Raw genomic sequence first — 11,780 nt, 5'->3', positions numbered from 1 at the left:
TCCTGATAATTATTTGATGCAAGCATTGGAAAAGCAGCTTGCTCTCAACTCTTGGAGAAAGTCCTACTAAGAGTGTTTTGCTGTTAGGGTGTGGTTAATAAAATTATTTTCATTGGAATCTCCTCAAATACTTCGAAGAGGTGGAGCATTTGAGAGACCACTTTGGTAACTGGGAATGCTTGATTTTAAAAAAGCCCCTGCAGGATGGGGATAGAATATTCCTGCAGTATCCCTGCTTGTCGTAAGAGGCGACTAAAAGGGTCTATCATTAAAGAAAAAATAGAACCTTCTGCTACTAGATGCCCAGAAAAGATTTTGCTTGCTTACAATATTGAGGAAATGTTGCAACATGGCTGTTTGATACCCAGCAAGCATCTATGAGATTAATGAATTCAGAAATACCATGGAAGGAGGTCCGTACAGGGGGAAGAGTGTGATGGCTTCCTTTGGGGAGCAGCACCCCAGCGGACCCGAGCCCACCGAGCAGACAACCTCGTTAAAAAACCCCATGATACGACTAGGGTAGTGTCCGGACAGTCTTGTGGGCCTGAATGTCTGTGAGAGGCGATACCATCTTGCATTAGCCCACCTGCGTGTTTGCCATGCGTGGCGACCCATGTCACAGGGTATGGGGATCATGGTGGTTGAGGGGACCTCTGTGGGAGGAGAGAATTCCCAACATTCCACTTTGTCCCCTGACTCTCCTGGATGGGTGGCCGGGAAAAACATAACAGGCAAAAAAGCTAAGGACAATTGTAAAAAGCACAAAACTGCTCAATAGCCACCTGAGCTATGAGATAGCAAATCTCCTTCACTACCTCATGATGCTTAGCACACGTCAAAAAATAAAAACTGGCAGCCTCGGCTACAATGGGGATGCACAATTCATATTATTGCTGCATTATATATATGAGCCAACGTCTTCAATTGCCCTCCAACACCGTTCACTCCCTCATCGATGGCATGGAGAAGACTGGGGGAAAAATCCGCACTAGTATCAACAGCAAAGCTGGAAAAGAAGATGTTGGCATAGGATTGAGGGTATGTAGAGAAGTCTGACAGGCAGTGACTACACTTATGTTTTGCCAGGATATGAGCGCAATATGTGGAATGTTCCGCAAACGACTTTTTTATCTTCAAGTCATAGAACTGGGTGGTGGAATGATCCTCTGGGGTACTGCCTTCATAGACAAAATTTGACAGGTCAGTCATCATACTACACCCATCAGGAGCTGTATTGCTGTTGCTCTTGCTGGAGAGGAGACCATTGGTCACATCTGTTTTCAAAGCGGAAGCAAACTGCCCTGCATTGGGGCAGTGGTTGCTTCCACAGTTCTGCCTCACCACATTAAATAAATTTTCTAATGGGTCCTGGTTAAGGTTCTGTGTTGAAAGTTGTACATTTTTCGCCTTCAATCCTTCCCACAGCAACCTAGTGGCCCTAATTGTAGCCATCCACCCCTTTTCTGATGGAGGCTTAATAATTTTTCCCCCTTGAGGAACTTCCATTTCCGTAATTTAGGCAAGACTGATTCACAGTATAAGAGGTGAAGGTTTCCCTCTTTTAATGGCTGCTTCAACACCTTCTTACTCCCCGAGTAGGTGGTGTCACCATTCAGGCTGTCAAAGAGCCTGTCAACTTCAAAAATGAATTCTGAAGTTGCCAGACCTTCAACCCCCAGGGTCTCTGAAATTTTAAGCACATTTACACAGCAATTTAACCATAGATGAAAGTCCTGGGCAACAGCATAAGATGGCAAAAATACATACTTTTGGCAACCATTGTTTCAATGCCGGCTCCCACAGTATGGCTGAATACTTCTGCAGCATAACACACCCTCATCTGCTGGAAGCCATATGGGTTGAGGTGTCTTTGGGTAAGCCTGGATACACTGAAATGAAGATTTTTGTTCTAAGACAAGCAGTAGTTGAGCTGAGTTTTCTTACAATAAAATACTGGAATTGTCATGCTGAAACAGAAAAAAAATTATCAGCCATCATGAAACTGAAAAAGGCTTTCTCAGTTCCGTAATGAGTGATAACTTTTTTGTATTCACAATACTTGGTTTTAATTCCCACAGTTTTTTGCAGAATGCAGAATTAAATTGCAGAATGGTAAAATGCATGGTTAAAGCAAAGGCTTGCATTAAAAAATAATTTAACTGAACATGAAAATTAAGTGCTTTTATAAGAAGATAATGAATCCACAAACTATTATTTTTTAGTTAAATAACAAAGTAAAAAAATTGAATTTTTAAACAAAATACTGTACTCAGCATAAATAAGCAAAGAAATACCTAGCTAAGCAAGCAAAGAAATGCCATGATAGAAACAAGAAACACCATTCAATTAATTAAGGAATGATAAAACCAACACTTAATTCTATCTGAATATTATATTAAATACTTACGGGTCAAAAGGGCTCCTAACAGAAGACACTTTTGCTAAAGCTTGAGCCCATGAGCCCTGCAGTGTTACCACTTCTCCTCTAAAGGAACCATCAACGGCAACGTTGTACTTCAGAAATGAATTTCTGAAGCACTTCAGTAGGTGGGGGACATCAAAAAGGGTGAAAATATGCTCACCGCATACTTCAAAATAAGGCTCCCTGTAGGTAGCCCCTAAATACCTCAGGGCTGCCAAGTTATTCTGCCCCATGTCACACACAGTAGCTGCATTTTTCTCAAGGCTTCCGCAACCTCCTGAATACAAGTTGCCAGGTTAACCCTTCCGCACTCGCGTCAAATTTTGGGACAAATATGCTCGCGTGGCGTCTGCTAGACGCCAATAGTGTACATTATAATATAATAGTTAATATTAAAATTAAATGCAACACACTACTTTTATGTTATTTATTTGCTCCTTTACAAGTTATAACATTGTAAATACAATAGTTTTTAACTTATTTAAGACATTTTAACCATCTTTTAGTAACTAAGCACATTTTTGATACATTGCTCTCAATTAAACCACATCACAGCAACAATTACATATTTTTATCCTTGCAAACAATACAAACGTATTCAGAATGCTCTAAACATATATAATGATCACAGGAAATGCACCTATATTTTGTCATTCGATTTTTTTTTCTGTCGCAAATGTAACATCTCTTTCTAGAATTCTCTTTTTTCTCCTTCGTTTTTTCCTCCGATTTCCTACGAATACTTTTGGAACTGCAAGTACTTGACTCATTATGTTCAGTTTCTTTGTCTTTCTCACTAATGGCTAAAGTTCTTTTTCTCAATTCCCTCGGTAAATTTACCACGTGACTACGTTTTTGCAGGTGCTCTTTAGTTAGTTCTTGCGCAAGGACTTTGATAAAATGCCTTCTTTTCAAAATTGCATGAGAACTCTCTTTGTTGTTTACAAGGTAAATAACCTGAGCATTTATTGCTGCCACATTGAGCATGGTATAAAATATAGTCATCGGCCACCTTTTGGTGTTTCTTGCTACTGAGTAAGTCGCGCATAATTTATCAACTACATCAACGCCAGATTTAGTTGCATTGTAAAATGTCACGATCTCTGGCTTATTCGAATTCCCTGTTGTTTCATCGATTGTGGAATCATGATGCATTGAAGATATTAAAATTACATTTTTTCGTGGCTTTGGTATGTATGATACCAATGTGCAATGCCTATCAAATCCAAAACGAGTTGTAAATGGTTCTCGACCGACAGGGGATGTAAAACTGGGTGGAAGCTGCCGTTTATTCTTCCTTACTGTTCCTACATACGTAAGGTTAGCTTTGAGTAGGTCTAAAACTAGCTCATAACTGGTAAACCAATTATCGGCGGTTATATTGCGACCACTGTGAGCAATCGGTCTAACCAACCTTTTTACAACATCATTGGCACTGTTACTAACGTAAAATGGGCCTTCCGGCTGCTTCCCAACGTATACTTCTAAGTTCCCTGTGTAAAATGTTTTAGAATCTGCTAGAGAAAATATCTTAATTCCATATTTTCCTGGTTTACTCGGGATGTATTGCCTAAATGCACATCTTCCTCTGAATTTTGATAGCATTTCATCAATAGTTACGTATTCTCCCAAAGAATAACTTTCACGGCAATTTTGAACAAATATATCAAAAACCTCTCTAACAGGTGCAAGCTTATCTAATAGCTTCCTATCGCTTCTAGTTGCTTTGTCATCAAACCGAAGGCTTTGTAAAATAAAGTGGAAGCGCTTACGAGACATCACCAATCGAAAAAATTCAACACCAGTTCCATCTGTAGACCACAAATCACTTGTATTTAGCTTACTATTTCTAAGGAAACCTGCCATATACAGTAATCCAAAGAAAGCTTTCAGTTCACTCAAATCGGTAAATTTACAATCTCTTTCCCTATCGTAACGATCTTTTTGGGATTCAATGAATTTATTAGTGTTTTCCAAAATAATAGCAAGCAGACTGTCGGTAAAAAAACATCTCCAACACTCGAGTACAGTCTTAGCGGTTGTAGCACTTTCTTTCACACGTGAATTCAGGTTTACAATATTATGACGACGAGTCCTTACAGTCACCACTGGTATTTGCAAAGCCCACTTCGTAGTTTTGTCTTTCCCAAAAACAAATTCTTTACCTGATTCTTCATCCTCTCGGTCACTTTCTTCCTCACTAGTAATTTCTTGCTCCGTATCCGTGTTTTGCAATTGTTCCTTCAAGGAATCTTCTTCACCTTCGCTCTCATCATCTACTGCAGACAATTCTGAATCTGATGATTCCATCAGAAGACGCTGCAGATAGCTACGATCTTCCTCACGCATTAGGTTTAGCTGTTTTTTTCTCTCCATCTAAGGGACGTAAGTAAATCCAGAAGAGATACATCATAATAGGGAACAACCATCTACAGCGTGATTAATTTCATAAATGTATATGCATAAATATAAAGGAATATAAAACTTACACTTTCGAACAATGAAACACTATGAAGTGTAGCTTGTTCCACTGCACCACTCTGGAATTACTCGCACGTTTTACTGATAAAATTCAGGGGCTCCTTGCAGTCACAAGTTCCTTTCTGACGCACCAATACACCAACGGACAAAGAATGAGTGGTCGATAGCGGGATACTTGGGTATTTATACGGAGGAACTACAAGAGTTGCACATTTGTATATCCAAAAGAAAACAAGTTAGTAAATTAGCGCAATATGTGGGGACCCGACGTGGCATCTCTGCGGCTGCGAGAAATAGATAAGAAAAAGATAACTTGTCATAGATATGTTGGAGAGTTTCTCTAAGGTTGCAGATTGAAAAGAAAACAAAGTCGTCACCGAAATGGTTTTAGAGGCGGCGTCTATCACACTGTGCTGAATAGACATTGATAAGATACGTTAAAATTGAGACTCGACGAAAAGGCAAGCGTTGGACCTACGCAGATAGAAAACAAATTAGCAGGGCATATGCCGAATTCAAAAGAAAGCAAAGTCGTCACCGATATGGTTTCGCGACGCGGCGCCTATCCACAGTGCTGAATAGACTAGGGTAAGATACGTTATAATTGAGACTCGACGAAAAGACAAGCGTTGGACCTACGCGGATAGAAAAAAAAGCAGCTGGGCATATGCCGAAACAGCAGGCCGTGGCGTGCCGCTCCCCAGATTGCAATCAATTGCTGTGCAATTAAGTTGCACACAAAAAACCCACAATGGATGGGTGGCTGAAATACGACCTTCGAATGATTGTCTCCGGTGAAATCGAGAGCAGTAATTCCTTGATATATTCCCGCAGTAAACAAAAACGCGAGCTTAAACCACATAAATAAATAAGAGAAAAAAATTGCATTTTTATTTACAACAAATTAAAGATAATCATAATTAATAATAGCATTAAATAACAATTATAAAATATAAGAAATGAGCATTGATTGAAAATAAAATATTTATTAAATTGTAACGAATCTAGTCGCGTGGCGTCTGACAGACTCAAATACATTTCAAAAACCCTTGCCTGGCACCCTGCTATAAATTTATCTGATATGATTTAACTGAATGGCAGACAATTCGAAAAGAGTAAGGTACCTAGAAGGAGAAACTATTATACGCACACTTTGGCCGAAGAAAAACAAAAACATATTGGTTGGCGTCCAGCAGACGCCACGCGAGTAGCGGAGGGTTAATGGAGTTAGTGGAAGCTTCGCTGAAAAAGTATGCCACTGGTTGCTTCCAGGACCCCCCAATATTTCGTACAAGAGCCTGTCCGGCAACAATGTAGAGGCGACCATGATTTTCTCTATCAACAAAACCACTTACAATGTCATCCTGTACATTGTACTGTAACTGTGGCTTAGTAACCATCTCATCCAGCATGAGGATGCAAATCTTCTCTGTCTTGAACGAGGAAACACTATCTGCCACATGTTATAAAATATAGGTACTCATTTAACCCTGTGTTGAACGGCACAGAGTTCAACAAAGAAATTAGAATGCTTCGAGAAGGCAGGGGATATAGGGAGCGAAGGTGCCGGTAGGCTTTAGGCCCTTTCTTAAGGAGGGACAGAGCAACCAATTTTAATGGCACCGACCATCGTCTACCTTTTGGCTGCTTCTTTGACTTGGGTACCACTGAACAAATCAGAGCAAAAACAGCGGGAGGCATTGCTTTCTGCATGTCTCTAAGCAGATGCTGCTGGGCCAAATCCTTCTCCTGTCTTGTTTTATGTTTCGTTTGTACCACCTTTTTCTTAAATCTGTACAGCTGCTTCTTCTTTTTCAGGAACTTTCTGTATAAACGCTTCTTCCGAGGAGTCAAATCGAAGGGAGTTATCCCAAGGTCCTTCAAAATTCCCTGCGACACAACTTTGGCTGTACTGGCAGCAATGTTTGATGTGGGCATGTTGGTGGCAGTGGGAGAAATAGGGGAACCTTGAATAATTTCTCCAAGAGATGTAGGAGGAGACATCTCACCTGGTGAATCGTCAGCTACACCATGCGAAGTAGAGGCACCAACATTAACCTCAGCAGACACCGATTCTGAAAGAGTGCCAGAGGCATGGGGCAAGAAGAGGGTTGGGATGGCATTCACATTTAAACGATTTAATCCTCTTGCACATTGTCCTCCCCACCCTCGGTCTGCAAGAGGAAATTGTGCCGCACGCAGAAAGTAGCCATTCCTGCAAAGCATCCCCGTGTTTTTCACGTTGAAATGTTTGAGGCGCTAAAGTTTCCCTTTTAAAAGGCCAAAGACACGCTCAACCACGCTCGGAATGGAGCTGATTCTAGTGTTGAACACAACCTGGGCCTGAGACAAATGTCCAGTGTTTCTGAAAGGTGTGATAAGGCACCCCAACAGGGGATAAGCAGCATCCTCAACCAGGTCCAAGAGCTCTCTCAACAACCAGCTTATGATGGAGACGACTATTCTGAAATCCCCGGGCATCGTGCATCCTTCCAGGCATGCCCACAGCAATATCAATGAACCGCATGCGCTCATCACTTACACCTTGCAAGATTATTGAATGGAAACCCTTTCTGTTGTAAAAGTCAATGGGGTTTCTAGAAGGTTGCTGGATGGGAATGTGGCACCCATCGATAGCACCCACCACTCTAGGGATACCCCTCGATCTCAGTTGGAAGACCTAAATAGCAAAGAGAAATAATATAAATAATCGCTAAGTCCTAAACAACATTCAACACTACAATACGCTTAACAACAGTTTACAAACTCTACACTGCTAAGAGCTCTGCCCGAAATTAATTTAAAGCCGACCAAAGGAATTCAGCAAGTATTTATAACAGCTGCGAAACTAATAACAGATTTTTCTGTAGTACTTAGCGATTATATCAACAACTTCAAGCGACTTGCTGGTGAAGGTATAATGCTTTGAATATGGGAAGGGAAGGACAGCATGAGAAACAAAGAATGACAACATTTGTGAACGATAACACTAGGGGTCTAACATTAAAAATTTAACATAACTAGTTACTTTAGTATGCTTTAGTCACTTGGTTCACACAGCTACCTATTCACAAGCCTTCCAAATACAAATATTAACATGAAAGTTTCTGTGACTTACGGGAGTTCTGGATAGGGGACGGAAGCCCGGATGGCTGCGGCTTGGCATCAGACTCGTGTCATTACCGGAGCCACCCAAGGCTTCTCCGCAAATAGGCCATCCATTAACCGAGATAAAGAAACATTTAGATAATCATATAATAATAGAAATAGATAATCATGTGAATGCAAAGTGGCCATGAATAGACAAAGAACTTCTCCAAGACTTACATCAAAATAGGTCCACGTCCGCCTCCCACATCCACTGCGGCCGTTTGCATCTTTTATACTGTTGTAGGTCTCTTTCATTCCGTTCACTTTGCTCTTGCACTGAGCCCCTGACACGTTGATGGCCCGGGCCTGCATCACTGATGCTATCCTGTCCCACATTTTCTTGGCGGAAACCTTCTTGCTCTGACATAATTTTTCCTCTTCGCGGAAAGTCTCCACCAAGAGGAGGATAGCATCATGGCCCCAGCGGAAGCCATCTTAAAAGAAATAAAGTCATTACGGACTATGCCATCCCCCCTCAGACCATGCCATCCCCCCCAGACCATATTCCTGGTTACGCCACTGACTGAACCTGTTTCAGGACACAAAGTATATCCCCAATGTAAATGTATGTACGTACCATCGTCCAGGGGCTCCGGAGCAGCTTCAAAAATACTAATTAAGAAACGGCATGCTTCGAAAGCAAAGTTTACTCACCACCTGCTCTTAAATTAGAAGTCATATTTTATCTCCACATCTCGCAGTCTCAAGCTTAAATAAGTAATATTAAATCATTACAACAACAAATTCAATAAAATACCTTGCACTTGCCGCGCGATTTCTTCATCGAGGAGTCTCGTGGCGAACATCGGATCTGAAACGTAAAACCATGTTTGATTCTTCGACGTAATTTCTCCCGAATAATCCTGTGAAAATAATAACCATACAATTTTTAAATCACTTACCATTCATGGCTTTATTTGCTACATCTTCCGTCACCTCAAGTTGTGTTGCTTTTCATGAACAGCATCGAAAAAGGATATTAAGACCATTGCGTTTGCCAATTTTTTCACTTGAATGCCGAGACATAACCATACTTATAATGTACAATGAAGACGAGTTCATGTACCACCAAACGTCATGTTACTTACTGTGGAATACTCTGCAATTTAACCATCGCCTTAGTTCTGCTTAATGGACTGCTGATGTAGGTGAGATATTGGATGCAAAATTACAATAAATGATATACAAATCTCATTATCATTCTTTATTTAAAAGTTCACCAAGTTTAGTGGATATATCCTTGTTTGCCATCATCAGCTCCTTCATCTGCGACAACCATCTCTCGTCGCTTTTTTTGAAATATTCTAATAGCACCTTAGTGCCTTCCTCCCTGCTCCTCTTCCTCCGATTGGGGTCTCCCCATACCCCAGACCTCCATTGCTGGAGGAGGGAGTTGGAGTGAGGGAGGAGCTGCTGCTGGCTGCTAGCTGGCTGCTGCTGCTGGCTGCTGCTGGCTGCTATCTGGCTGCTGCTGGCTGCTAGCTCCTGGTGAGCCTCATGGCCTGAGTCCAAAATAAGGAGCAGCTTCAAAAATGCTAATTAAGAAACGGCACGCTTCGAAAGCAAACTATACTCACCACCTGCTCTTAAATTAGAAGTCATATTTTATATCCACATCTCGCATTCTCAAGCTTAAATAAGTAACATGAAATCATTACAACAACAAATTCAATAAAATACCTTGCACTTGCCGCGCGATTTCTTCATCGAGGAGTCTCGTGGCGAACATCGGATCTGAAACGTAAAACCATGTTTGATTCTTCGACGTAATTTCTCCCGAATAATCCTGTGAAAATAATAACCATACAATTTTTAAAACACTTACAATTCATGGCTTTATTTGCTACTTCTTCCGCCACCTCTAGTTGTATTGCTTTTCATGCACCACATCGAGTAATGTTATAAGGACCATTGCGTCTGCCAACCTTTTCACTTGAATGTCGCGCTGAATACTGACTCGCTACAGCTCACCCACCTATTTCTCGGACAGAGTTCGAAAAAGTCAGGAATAAGGGAAGGAAAAGTCGCTTGAAGCGATGATTCCACAGATTTCCGGGCTAATGCTGCTCCAAGTTTCAATATTTACATCTTTTTTTCTGTTTTTATCTTTCACCCTTTTTAAACCTTTTTATGGCTTTTATATTACAATGGAATTGTAATGGATTTTATCGGCATAAGGAGGAGCTGGCTGTTTTAATAAATGATTTTAACCCTCCATGTATATGTCTACAAGAAACGCATTTTAAATCGACAGACAAGGGAATTTTAAAGGGATATAGTGTGACTAGGTTGGATGACTTTAGTGGGCGAAGAGCCCAAGGTGGTGTAGCAATAGCGGTCCGGGATACCCTACACACCTCCCGTGTGCGGCTAACCACCCCATTCCAGGCTGTGGCCGTCACCGTCCATGCACCCGTGGAGGTAACGCTGTGCAACGTTTACCTCCCGGAAGATGCTCCGGTAAATGACAATAACCTTCAAGCCCTCATACGTCAATTGCCGCGACCCTATATTTTATTGGGTGACTTTAACGCTCATTATCCTCTGTGGGGCGGCCCTTCTGCCCAACGCAACAGAAGGGGACGGATTTTAAGCAGCTTTTTCCGAGATTTTAACCTCTTTTTATTGAACAATGGCGAGAGGACACGCTTTAACTCCTTTAACGGAGAATATTCCTCCATTGATATGTGCTTATGCACGAGCAGCATTTTTACAAGACTGAAACTGTCTCCATACGGATCTCTGTGGTAGTGACCACTTCCCGATTCTAATCAAATCTGACCAGCCTAACGATACGAATTTTATCCGCGAGGGCAACTGGATTGTCCACAAATCCGACTGGTCTGTTTTTCAAAATTCTTTTAATTTCACGTACGATGCTCTTCGGGGCGGAACAAAGAACGTCGAGGTGCTAACCGCTAGCATAGTGGACGCAGCGAAACTTAGTGTCTCCTTATCTAAGGGCGTAATCCGTCGACCAGCGGTACCATGGTGGAATGAGGAATGCGCCGAAGCTATTAAGAAACGGAAACGTGCCCTCCGTATTTTTAATAAGTTTCCAACTGCCTCATTTCGACGACTCAGAGCAAAAGCTCGACTAATTATAAAGGAGTCGAAGAAGTCCTCCTGGATAAATTATGTATCCTCCATCAACAACAGGATTATTAATCGGGACTGTTGGGGGCACTTTCACTTTCCCCTCCCCCCTCCCCCGCCTCCCCCACCTCCTCCCCAACCCCCTCCCCACGGGACTTTTGGGGGCACTTTAACCTTCCCCTCCCCCCTTCCCCGCTCCCTCCCCTCCCACGGGACTGTTTGGGGCACTTCCCCTTCCCCACCCCCCTGAACGGGACTGTCCAGGGCACTTCCCCTCCCTCAGGACAGTTGAGGACGCTTCCCCTTCCTCAGGGGCTCATTCTCCCCCCTAATTTTGGCACCCCATGCCACTACGTCACTCTCGGGGTGATAATCAGCCCGATGTTGAGGCAGATGTTATCTTGTCAGTAGTAGGGGGCGCTCGACGGAAGGTTCGTATGCCGGGCGTGCAATTATCCTTGCTCACTGCATAATTTCGGGGTAATTTAAAACTATCTCGCGGTAGACGTTGTTTACACAATTATCACACACAACACATTCATCACATGTGGAGGTCGGGAGACCAATGTATGTGCATCTCTCTTTCACGTTTGGATTGAAAATGTTTTTCAAAGTTTCGCACATAATT

This window comes from Ischnura elegans, chromosome 5 (genome assembly GCF_921293095.1).
Source record: "Ischnura elegans chromosome 5, ioIscEleg1.1, whole genome shotgun sequence".
In the NCBI taxonomy this organism is placed as follows: Eukaryota; Metazoa; Arthropoda; class Insecta; order Odonata; family Coenagrionidae; genus Ischnura; species Ischnura elegans.
Note: the sequence above shows the minus strand (reverse complement) of the source record.